We start from the raw sequence: 11,712 nt of genomic DNA, 5'->3' as shown, positions 1-11,712 counted from the left end.
TTTCATTATATAGGTCCTTTACGTTCTTTGTTATGTTTATTCCTAGGTATTTTATTTTTTTTGTTGCAATCGTGAAGGGGATTATTTTTTTGAGTTCGTTTTCTAATATTTCATTGTTGGCATATAGAAAGGCTATGGACTTTTGTATATTAATTTTGTATCCTGCGACCTTACTGTATTGGTTTATTGTTTCTAATAATCTTTTTGTGGAGTCCTTCGGGTTTTCGATGTATAGGATCATATCATCAGCAAAAAGTGATAGCTTTACTTCTTCTTTTCTGATATGGATGCCTTTTATTTCTTTGTCTTGTCTGATTGCTCTGGCCAGAACTTCTAGCACCACGTTGAATAAGAGTGGAGAGAGTGGACAACCCTGTCTTGTTCCTGATTTAAGGTAGAAAGTCCTCAGTTTTATGCCGTTTAATAGGATGTTGGCTGATGGTTTATCATATATGGCCTTTATCATGTTGAGATATTTTCCTTCTATACCCATTTTGTTGAGAGTCTTAAACATAAAATTGTGTTGTATTTTATCAAAAGCCTTTTCTGCATCTATTGATAAGGTCATGTGGTTTTTGTTCTTTGTTTTGTTGATATGGTGTATTACGTTAACTGTTTTGCGTATGTTGAACCATCCTTGAGATTCTGGGATGAATCCCACTTGATCATGATGTATTATTTTTTTAATATGTTGTTGTATTCGGTTTGCCAGTATTTTGTTTAGTATTTTAGCATCTGTATTCATTAGAGATATTGGTCTGTAGTTTTCTTTCTTTGTGCCATCCTTGCCAGGTTTTGGTATGAGGGTTATGTTGGCCTCATAAAATGTGTTTGGAAGTATTGCTTCTTCTTCAATTTTTTGGAAGACTTTGAGTAGAATAGGAACCAAGTCTTCTTTGAATGTTTGATAGAATTCACTAGTATAACCGTCTGGGCCTGGACTTTTATTTTTGGGGAGATTTTTAATAGTTTTTTCTATTTCCTCCCTGCTGATTGGTCTGTTTAGGCTTTCTGCTTCTTCATGACTCAGTCTAGGAAGGTTGTATTTTTCTAGGAATTTATCCATTTCTTCTAGATTGTTGTATTTGGTGGCATATAATTTTTCATAGTATTCTATAATAATTCTTTGTATTTCTATGATGTCTGTGGTGATCTCTCCTCTTTCATTTTGGATTTTATTTATTTGAGTCCTGTGTCTTTTTTCCTTGGTGAGTCTTGCCAAGGGTTTGTCAATTTTGTTGATCTTTTCAAAGAACCAGCTCCTTGTTTTATTGATTTTTTCTATAGTTTTTCTGTTCTCTATTTCATTTATTTCTGCTCTGATTTTTATTATCTCCTTTCTTCGGCTGGTTTTGGGTTGTCTTTGTTCTTCTTTTTCTAGTTCCTTAAGGTGTGAAGTTAAGTGGTTTACTTCGGCTCTCTCTTGTTTGTTCATATAGGCCTGAAGTGATATGAACTTTCCTCTTATTACTGCTTTTGCTGCATCCCAGAGATTCTGATATGTCGTATTTTCATTTTCATTTGTCTGTATATATCTTTTGATTTCTGCGCTTATTTCTTCTTTGACCCATTCATTTTTTAGAAGTATGTTGTTTAGTTTCCACATTTTTGTGGGTTTTTCCCCCTCTTTTTTGCAGTTGAATTCTAGTTTCAAGGCTTTATGATCAGAAAATATGCTTGGTACAATTTCAATTTTTCTAAATTTGCTGATATTGTCTTTGTGGCCCAACATATGGTCAATTCTTGAGAATGTTCCATGTACACTAGAGAAAAATGTATACTCTGTCGCTTTGGGATGAAGTGTCCTGTAGATGTCTATCATATCCAGGTGTTCTAGTATTTTATTTAAGGCCACTATATCTTTATTGATTCTCTGTTTGGATGACCGATCTAGAGCCGTCAGCGGTGTATTGAGGTCTCCAAGTATGATTGTATTTTTGTTAGTTTTTGTTTTAAGGTCAATAAGTAGCTGTCTTATATATTTTGGTGCTCCTTGGTTTGGTGCATATATATTAAGGATTGTTATGTCTTCTTGATTCAACTTCCCCTTAATCATTATGAAATGACCATTTTTGTCTCTGAGTACTTTTTCTGTCTTGTAGTCAGCATTATTAGATATGAGTATTGCTACACCTGCTTTTTTTTGGGTGTTGTTTGCTTGGAGTATTGTTTTCCAGCCTTTCACTTTGAATTTGTTTTTATCCTTGTTGCTTAGATGTGTTTCTTGTAGGCAGCATATAGTTGGATTTTCTTTTTTAATCCATTCTGCTACTCTGTGTCTTTTTATTGGTAAGTTTAATCCATTTACATTTAGTGTAATTATTGACACTTGTGGGTTCCCTACTGCCATTTTATAAATTGCTTTCTGTTAGTTTTGTATCTAGTTTGATTCTTCTCTTTTGTTTTTCTATCATTTGTTTTTGTTTGTTTGTGTTCCATACTTCTTTCCTCTGTTGCTACCTTTTTTAAGTCAAGTGTTTTTGTGGTGGTTTTTTCAAGGGTGGTTACCATTAAGTAATGAAAAGGGTACCTACCATATTCATTGTAGTACCCTATCTTATAAGTATTTCTGCACTTCATCGTCCTTTGCTACTGTTAATCTCCATCCTCTCCCCCCTTTTTTTCCTTTGTTGTCACAGTTTAAGTTTGGTTTTATTGTGTTCTTGGTGGAGCTGTTACTTGTGGTGTTGTTTTCTTTTGTTCTTTGAATCTGGTTGGAAAACCCCCCTTAGTATTTCCTAGAGTGGGGGCTTTCTGTTGATAAATTCTCTCATCTTTTCTGTATTTGTGAATGTTTTTATATCTCCTTCATACTTGAAGGATAGCTTTGATGGGTATAGTATTCTTGGCTGGAAGTTCCTCTCTTTCAGGGCTTTAAATATTGGGGTCCACTCTCTTCTAGCTTGTAGAGTTTCTGCTGAGAAATCTGATGATAATCTAATAGGCCTTCCTTTGTATGTTGTACTCTTCTTTTCCCTGGCTGCCTTGAGAATTTTTTCTTTGTCATTGGTTTGTGTCATCTTTATTATGATGTGTCTTGGAGTGGGTTTGTTGGGGTTAAGAAAACTTGGTGTTCTGTTTGCTTCTTGAATTTGAGGCTTTAGTTCCTTCCACAGGCTTGGGAAGTTCTCGTCTATTATTTGTTTGAGTATATTCTCCATTCCATTTTCTTTCTCTTCTCCCTCTGATATACCTATTATTCTTATGTTATTCTTTCTGATGGAGTCGGACAATTCCTGTAGGGCTTTCTCGTTTTTTATTATTTTTGAGTCTCTTTCTTCTTCTCTCTGTTGTGCCTCAAGTTGTTTGTCTTCTATTTCACTAATCCTATCTTCAATCTGGGCTGTTCTGTTAGCTAAGCTTGTTACCTCGTTTTTCAGCTCGTGAATTGAGTTTTTCATTTCTGTTTGATTTGTTTTTATAGTTTCAATTTCCTTGGTAATATATTCTTTGTGTTCATTGAGTTGTTTTCTGATCTCCCTATATTGCCTTTCTGTGTTTTCTTGTATATCTCTGAGTATTTTTAAGATTTCTATTTTAAATTCTCTGTCATTTAGCTCCAAGGCTTCCAGTATGTTAAGTCTTTTCTCCATAGATTTTTCCACATCTATTTGTGTTACCTCTCTTTCTTTTGTATCCATAATATTCGATTTCCTCTTTCTTATCGGCATCTGAGGGTGATCTTATTGATAGCACTAATTAGAATTAATAAAGAGTAAAAAGAAAAAAAAAAAGGGTAAAACACCCCATAAAAAAAACCAGTAATAATTTATTATTTCCCCCTTTTTTTTCTCTCTTCTCTTTCCCTCCTCTCCCCTCCTCATGGAAATATTGTGCCTATAATGGAGGGCCTGATTTGGGGTGAAGAGTTCAAGGGGCAAAAAAAAAGGGAGTAGGGACCTACTAAATGCAAAAAAAAAAAAAAAAAAGGGAAGAAAATCTTAGACAAGCATAAGATGATTTGCTTGTAAGTGATGGTCAACTAAGAGATATAATGAGAGGGATAAGAGGGAATCAGAATAAAGGACCAAAAAAGAATAATAAAGAAGAAAAAATAAAAATAATAAGTAAAAATCTGTTGTATTAAGTGGAGCAAAGACTAAATACAATGGAGACCTTGGGTTGGGAGGACCCAAAATGCCACAAAAATAAACAAACAAGAGAAAAAAAAAATAAAAACAAAAGCATAAAAGAGAAATAAAGCCAAAAAAAAGCCTTGAGTCCCAAATTAACTAATTTGTTCGTGATTGAGGATTATATGGGAGGAAAGTAAAATGAGAAAAGAAAAAAGGAATAGAAAGGAAAAAATAAGAAAAAGAGAAAAACGAAGGAAGAAATACAATAGGAGGAGAAAAAAACAAAATAAAGTAAGACAAAAAAAAAAAACAAAAGAGGAGAGAGTGAGAGTTAAGTGTTTTGGAGTATAACCTTAAAGGAGGGTGAGGATGAAGAAGAAAAATAAAATGCAACACTCATGGGTAGTGTAGTTCAAGAAAGGGGAAGCATAAGATGGGCAGAGAATAGAAGGACCGAGGTGGAGGAAATAAAGGCAAAAAGATAGAAGAAACAAACAACAACAACAACAACAAAAAATTAGTGGATCAAGTTGTAAAGTCTGTGGGTTTTTGTTGATTTTGAGAGGTTAACTTCTTCCTTTTTCTTTTCTCTCCCTCTTCCTAGTCGGTGACTCTGTACCCCAGGCTCTGCCCCTGTGTCACTCTTAGGTAGGGATTTGCAGTTGATGGGATTCTATGGCAATGTCATATAATTGGCTTTAGTCTTGCTGGAAGTAAAGGCTTGTTGGCGTTTGCAGGGTCCAACGATGAGAGAGTTTGCTTTCCTGGATTCTCTCTCCTAGTCCCCCCTTTCTGAATTAGCAGCCTGGTGATCCAGCTATAAGGCTGCAACTGCTTCTGCCTGGGGAGTAAGAGGCTCAAAGAGCTGGGAAATCCCCACTCTATCCCCACTCAGTGCAAGGCTTTGGGAAAGGCTCTGAGAGTCAGGGCCTCCAGTGTAATCAGGTGGGGGTGGGAGTCAATTGTTGTCAAGGTGACTGTTCAGCGCCTATCATTTAGTTGGACCTCTCAACCCAGGCTTTCCACACTTTGTAGCCTGTTTTTGCAGGGAAGAAGAGGCACTAGTCTCTGCTTACAACTAGTGTAGTATAGACCTTATTATCTGCCAAGTCCTTCTTGTTAGCGTTTATCCCTGAATATGGAGGCTCTATCAATCAGAAGTTGCCCCCGCCCCTTTAGCGAGAGGCACTAAAAAATATCACGCCTCTTGTCTTGGATCGCTGAACTGAGAGAGATCTTATCAATTAGAACCGAGGGTGCGCAGATTTTATGGGTTAAGCTAATTTCAGTGATTGGGTCGCAGCTGTGCTTCCGAAGGTATTTTAGGCTGCCTGCGCGCGCCCCTCCCCCAACGCTTGATTGTTAGCTTGAATGGCTGGGTGAGGTGCCCCACCCATGGAGAGAATCTCCCAAGCCTCTCCCGCTCGCCCCACCGCTGGCGGCTGGACCGCACCAGGCGCAGGATAATGGAGCCCCCTGGGTGTGCGGGCCAGCAGGGCGCCCTGGGCACATGGAATGCCCAAGGCACGCGCACGAATGGGGCGCTCCGGGCACCGGTGGCTGGCAACCCCCACTCGCAGTGTGCGGGCCGCTGGGAACGTCAGCGGTGCTCAACCGGACCGGGCGCGCGCAGCTGCTCGTGGCGGCTCGCGGTGGTGGTTCGCGGCGGCCGCTCGCGGCGGCTCACGGCGGCTCGCGGTGTCGGCTCGTGGCGGCTGCTCGCGGCGGCTCGCGGCGGCTGCTTGCGGCGGCTCGCGGTTCCCAAGTATATGGGCTGACTCACCGCAGGTGCACTCCCTCGCGGCTTGAATGAGCGTCGCTGCGGTAGCTTCCTCCACACCCTCGTCTCTCAGATTCAAGTGATAACAGTCCTTTTGCTTTCAGTTTGTGTGGAACTCCGGAATGCTCCAAGGATAAATTTTTCTGTTTCTAGTTGATAAATTTGTTGTGATTTAGGGGAGAGCTGTCGGACGCGCTTCTCATGGCGCCATTTCCATGACGTCACTCCCCCCTTATTTTTAATAAGAAACCACCAGCCTCATTTTTTTTTCTTTTTTTTTTTCTTTCTTTTCTTTTTTTTTTTTGTTTTGTATCTAGTTTGATTCTTCTCTTTTGTTTTTCTATCATTTGTTTTTGTTTGTTTGTGTTCCATACTTCTTTCCTCTGTTGCTACCTTTTTTAAGTCAAGTGTTTTTGTGGTGGTTTTTTCAAGGGTGGTTACCATTAAGTAATGAAAAGGGTACCTACCATATTCATTGTAGTACCCTATCTTATAAGTATTTCTGCACTTCATCATCCTTTGCTACTGTTAATCTCCATCCTCTCCCCCCTTTTTTTCCTTTGTTGTCACAGTTTAAGTTTGGTTTTATTGTGTTCTTGGTGGAGCTGTTACTTGTGGTGTTGTTTTCTTTTGTTCTTTGAATCTGGTTGGAAAACCCCCTTTAGTATTTCCTGGAGTGGGGGCTTTCTGTTGATAAATTCTCTCATCTTTTCTGTATTTGTGAATGTTTTTATATCTCCTTCATACTTGAAGGATAGCTTTGATGGGTATAGTATTCTTGGCTGAAAGTTCCTCTCTTTCAGGGCTTTAAATATTGGGGTCCACTCTCTTCTAGCTTGTAGCGTTTCTGCTGAGAAATCTGATGATAATCTAATAGGCCTTCCTTTGTATGTTGTACTCTTCTTTTCCCTGGCTGCCTTGAGAATTTTTTCTTTGTCATTGGTTTGTGTCATCTTTATTATGATGTGCCTTGGAGTGGGTTTGTAAGAAAAAAATAAAAATAATAAGTAAAAATCTGTTGTATTAAGGGGAGCGAAGACTAAATACAATGGAGACCTTGGGTTTGGAGGACCGAAAATGCCACAAAAATAAACAAACAAGAAAAAAACAAAAACAAAAGCAAAAAAGAAAAATAAAGCCAAAAAAAGCCTTGAGTCCCAAATTAACTAATTTGTTCGTGATTGAGGATTAAATGGGAGAGAAAGGAAAAAATAAGAAAAAGAGAAAAATGAAGGAAGAAATAAAAAAGGAAGAGAAAAAAACAAAATAAACAAATCAAAAAAAAATAAAAGAGGAGAGAGTGAGAGTTAAGTGTTTTGGAGTATAACCTTAAAGGAGGGTTAGGATGAAGAAGAGAAATAAAATGTAACACTCATGGGTAGTGTAGTTCAAGAAAAGGGAAGCATAAGATGGGCAGAGAAAAGAAGGACTGAGGTGGAGGAAATAAAGGCAATAAGATAGAAGAAACAAACAACAACAACAAAAAAAATTAGTGGAACAAGTTGTAAAGTCTGTGGATTTTTCTTGATTTTGAGAGGTTAACTTTTTCCTTTTTCTTTTCTCTCCCTCTTCCTGGTCAGTGACTCTGTACCCCACCAGCCTCATTTTTAAAAATACCTCCAAATACATGATCTCACCTCTGTCAAAGGGACGTCCAGTCATTGGAAAGTGCTCTGGTTTAACATGTTCCTTGTATTTCATTGAAAACTGCTCCTAAGTAGCTTGGTGTTGCCCCACTGAGCAAGGCCAATTCCTCTTTCTGAGATAACCCTTTCGACAGGGAACATGGCTGTCCTCTGAGGTCTACCCTGTGAGCTATTTGCCATCTGCACATGCCTTGCCTTTTTCCGGGACTGTGGCCCCAATCACCATGCTAGTCTTTAAGCTGACAATTTCACCTGCACTTGGTCTTGTACCTTGCTGCTAGATTTATCCAAAAGCAGCTTTAACATTGTCAATTACTTGTTGAAGAATCACCACAGAATCCCAGTTTTTAGCCACGGCTTTTTTCCCAACTCCCCACAGTTGGTCTGGGAAACCCCATGCCTCTATTTCCCAACAAAGTCATTCTGCTTTGGTAAGGCCAGCCTTAGCCATGGTCCCCTCACTCACTTTGCCCACCTGTGCTTCAACCTTAGGCTGCGTGGTGGTTTCTTACTGGTAAGATTTAAGTTAGCTTCTCCAAAAGCATAATTCTATGTGGCCTTAAAGTTTCAACTTCTCCACAAAACTTACCCTGGACAATATTGGCTTACAATGATGTGGCATGTATTTTGAATTCTTTCTGATAAATGAGTGTTTCAGGTCGGGTACCCTGGGAAACAAACTTTAACATGGATATTTGTGTACAGGACGTTCATGGGGAATATTCTCAACCACAACACCTGGGAGGAAATAAGAGAAGAAAGACTGGATAGAGGGAAAATTTGAACTGTGATGCAGTTTCAACAGCAGCGTCAGTGTCCTCACCAGAGCAGAATTGTTCCCCACTGAGGGAGGAGCCAGACTTTGTATCCCTTTGTGGACCAGTCATTGGATATGGGCTTCTCTGGGAAGGAACATAATAACCTTGAGCAAATAGCTTCATTCTGCTGAAAGCAATTCCTGGGGAGGGACTCTCTTGAGTCCTGAACAGGCAATACTATCAGCAGCTGGGAAAATGAGTGTGTCAGTTCTGAGGCAGAATCTAGGTGACTAAGCCATAGCATCTCTACAACATGCAATTAGTAATAACCTACCTTGCTTGCCTAGATGCACAAGAGTTTAGGTGGTTCTGATGTACCTTCCTCCCTGGTAAGAACCACTGTTTTAGCCTTTAGAGTGGCTCTAGGGGCCAAGGGTTTGGGTTGTGTTCACTAGTTAACATAGTAGTGCATATTGAGAGAGGACAGAGGGATATCGGTCAAAATAGTTGAAGAGGATTAAAAGTAAAAATGTCATTAATTGTATGTAGTTTGGATAGACTTTTTGTCTTAAAAGTTAGGAAATTCCTACTGTTTGTGAGAAAATAAAAAGTCTGAATATAGTCCAATTGATGCCAGGCTTTGGAGAGTTGCTCAGTTTAATTTTATTTGTAGTTCTACTATGTATGGTATATTTATTGGCATACTACATAGAGAAAAATATACAGATCCTAAAAGCACAGCTTGGTAAACTTTCACTTAGTGAAGACACATATACCATATTTCCGCATTATAAGATGCTCCCATGTATAAGACGCACCTTAATTTTGGGGCCCAAAATTTGAAAAAAAAATGTATTACATAAAGTTATTGAACTCAAGTTTTATTCATCATAAAATTCATACAACTCCTCATCACTGTCAAAACTCCCATTCACTAGCTTGCCTTCATCTGTGTCTGATGACAAATCACTGTCTTCATATATTATCTTATCCTCAGTTCCATCTGTGGCATTTGAAATGCCACACTTTTTAATGACTTAACAACGATCTCAATCTTGATATTATCCCAGGATCTTTTCACCCAGGTACAAACTTCTCCTATAGTTGGTTTCTTCCCTCTTCCTGCTGGTGTCAAATTGTCCCCAGAAGACTTCATCCATTGGTTCCATTCATCTCTCATGGCAGCTTTGAAGGGTTTGTTAATACTGACATCAAGTGGTTGGAGCTGGGATGTCAATCCTCCAGGTAATGATGGCAAGTTTTGTATTTTGTTTTGCAGCAATCTTTATGAAATACAAAGATTTACTATCTGTGCCCTGAATTGATCAAGCACCAATAGGGCAGGTTGTGAAAGAGTCTACCTGGTCTCCTTCTCCAAGCCTTTACAAACCAGATCTTCATCCCATCCTGATCCGTCCAACCCTTGTCATGAACATGTATAATCACTCCTCAAGGAATGTCTTCTTTTGGCATTGTTTTGCATTTGAAAATCAGCATAGGAGGCAGCTTGGTTCTGTCAGCACAACAAGCTAGAACAACTGTATAATGGCTCTTTTCACATCCACTTGTCTTCACAGTTACAGTTTTCACCCCCTTCTTATCAACAGTTCTGTTACTTGGGACATCATGCTGAAGGGGGACTTCACCCATATTTGCAAACTGTCCCAACTCAAACTGATATACCTTCCAACATTGAATGACAAAATGATGAAATTCAAAGACCTTCTGCTCATAGCTTTCAGGCATATTTTAGGCAAGTCTGGTGCATGTACGCATGCTTAGTCCATTTCATGACCCTGAAGCACCAATTGTGTCCTCCTTTGAAATCAGTAACTTCTTTTTCATCAGCAATTCTTCTTGCCTCATGTTGAACCATTTTTGTGGACACAGGAATTCCAACTGCCCTTTGCTCTTCAATCCATATCTTTAATTCCCTCTCTAAATCAGGCCATTTTTCTGGCTGTCTCACATGGCCTTCTGCTGTGGTGTTTTCAGTAGGGTTTCTTCTCCCATAGCCAGTCTCAAATTGAGTTCTCATTTGGAGGAGGACCAAACTTATGTTCAGCAACACGATTTCCATTCACTTTTGCAAACTGGATTACTTTTAACTTGAATTCAGCACTGTATGAAAATCTTTTCTGAACCATTTCTGGGTAGAATGTGGAAAATGTAACCTACCGTATTATACTGGTAACAAATGTAAAACAATGAGTGCAAAGATGGGAAATGCAAGTAAAAAAGTTTACAACCACTATATAAGATGCACCCAGGTTTTAGACTCCAAATTTTTCAAATATGGGTGCATCTTATACATGCGGAAATACGGTATATCCAGCACCCAGACTGAGAAAGAAAACTTTGCCATCCTAAAAGTCCCTGTTACTCCTTTCTAGTCCCTATTCTCTGTGAACGGTGACCTTTGTCCTGAGATCACCATCGTTAGGCAGCATGTTCTTGATGTTTCTGTCAATGGCTTGCATAATGTGTAATCTTCTATGGCTGGCTTCTTTTTCTCAACATTACGTTTGTGAGAGTCATCCATGTTGTTACCTGTAATTATGGTTCGTTTATTCTCAGGATCATATAGTGTTCTATTATTGATAGACTACAATTTATTTATCCTTTCACTTTTGCACATGGACATTGGTTGTTTCCAGTCTGGGGCTACTATGAACAGAGAGGCGATGGACATTCTAGCAGCTATGTTTCAGTCAACATGTGTCTATACTTCTCTTGGCGATACGCCTAGGAATAGAACTGCTGAACTCTACCTGTACATACATTTAGTTTGAATAGCTATTGCCAAACAGTCTTCCAAAGTGTTTGTACCAATTTATAATCGATCAGCAGTGCTGACTTCTTTACATCCTTACCACCTTCTATCTGTCTCTGTCATTTGAGCTATTCTGCTGAATGGTCATAGTTTTGAGTTCTCCTGATGACTAATAAAGCCGAGCATTTTTAATGCTTCTTGGACAGTACCCCCCAAAGACTGCTAAAGACCCATTTGGGGGCCCATTTTGTCTAGGCCCATTTTTCTATTGGGTTGTATGGGCAAAGGCTTCTTGATAGTATGATATCATCAATATATGTTTCTATGTAGATATAGATCTAAATATATTAAATATATAAAATATACAGTATATATTTACATGTAGAGATAAAAATAAGAGAAAAATAAAAATTATAATGAGTATAATACAGCTAGATTATAAAAATAATTATATTTTTATTTATAATTATATAAACTTGAAAGATAATACTCTAAAATATGAACCCAGTCTCTCTGGTTGGGAGGATTATGGATAATGTTAACTTTCTACTTTATAGCTACCCTTATTTGTTTTTGTCTAAATTTAGTTTAATAACAAGCATGGATTACTTTTATAATCTGGAAACACAATGAAGCTGTTTTTATTTGCAAACAACAACAAAAACCCAAAATGAAACAA

Source organism: Saccopteryx bilineata, chromosome 5 (genome assembly GCF_036850765.1).
Source record: "Saccopteryx bilineata isolate mSacBil1 chromosome 5, mSacBil1_pri_phased_curated, whole genome shotgun sequence".
NCBI lineage: Eukaryota > Metazoa > Chordata > Mammalia > Chiroptera > Emballonuridae > Saccopteryx > Saccopteryx bilineata.
This window is presented reverse-complemented; position numbering follows the sequence as displayed.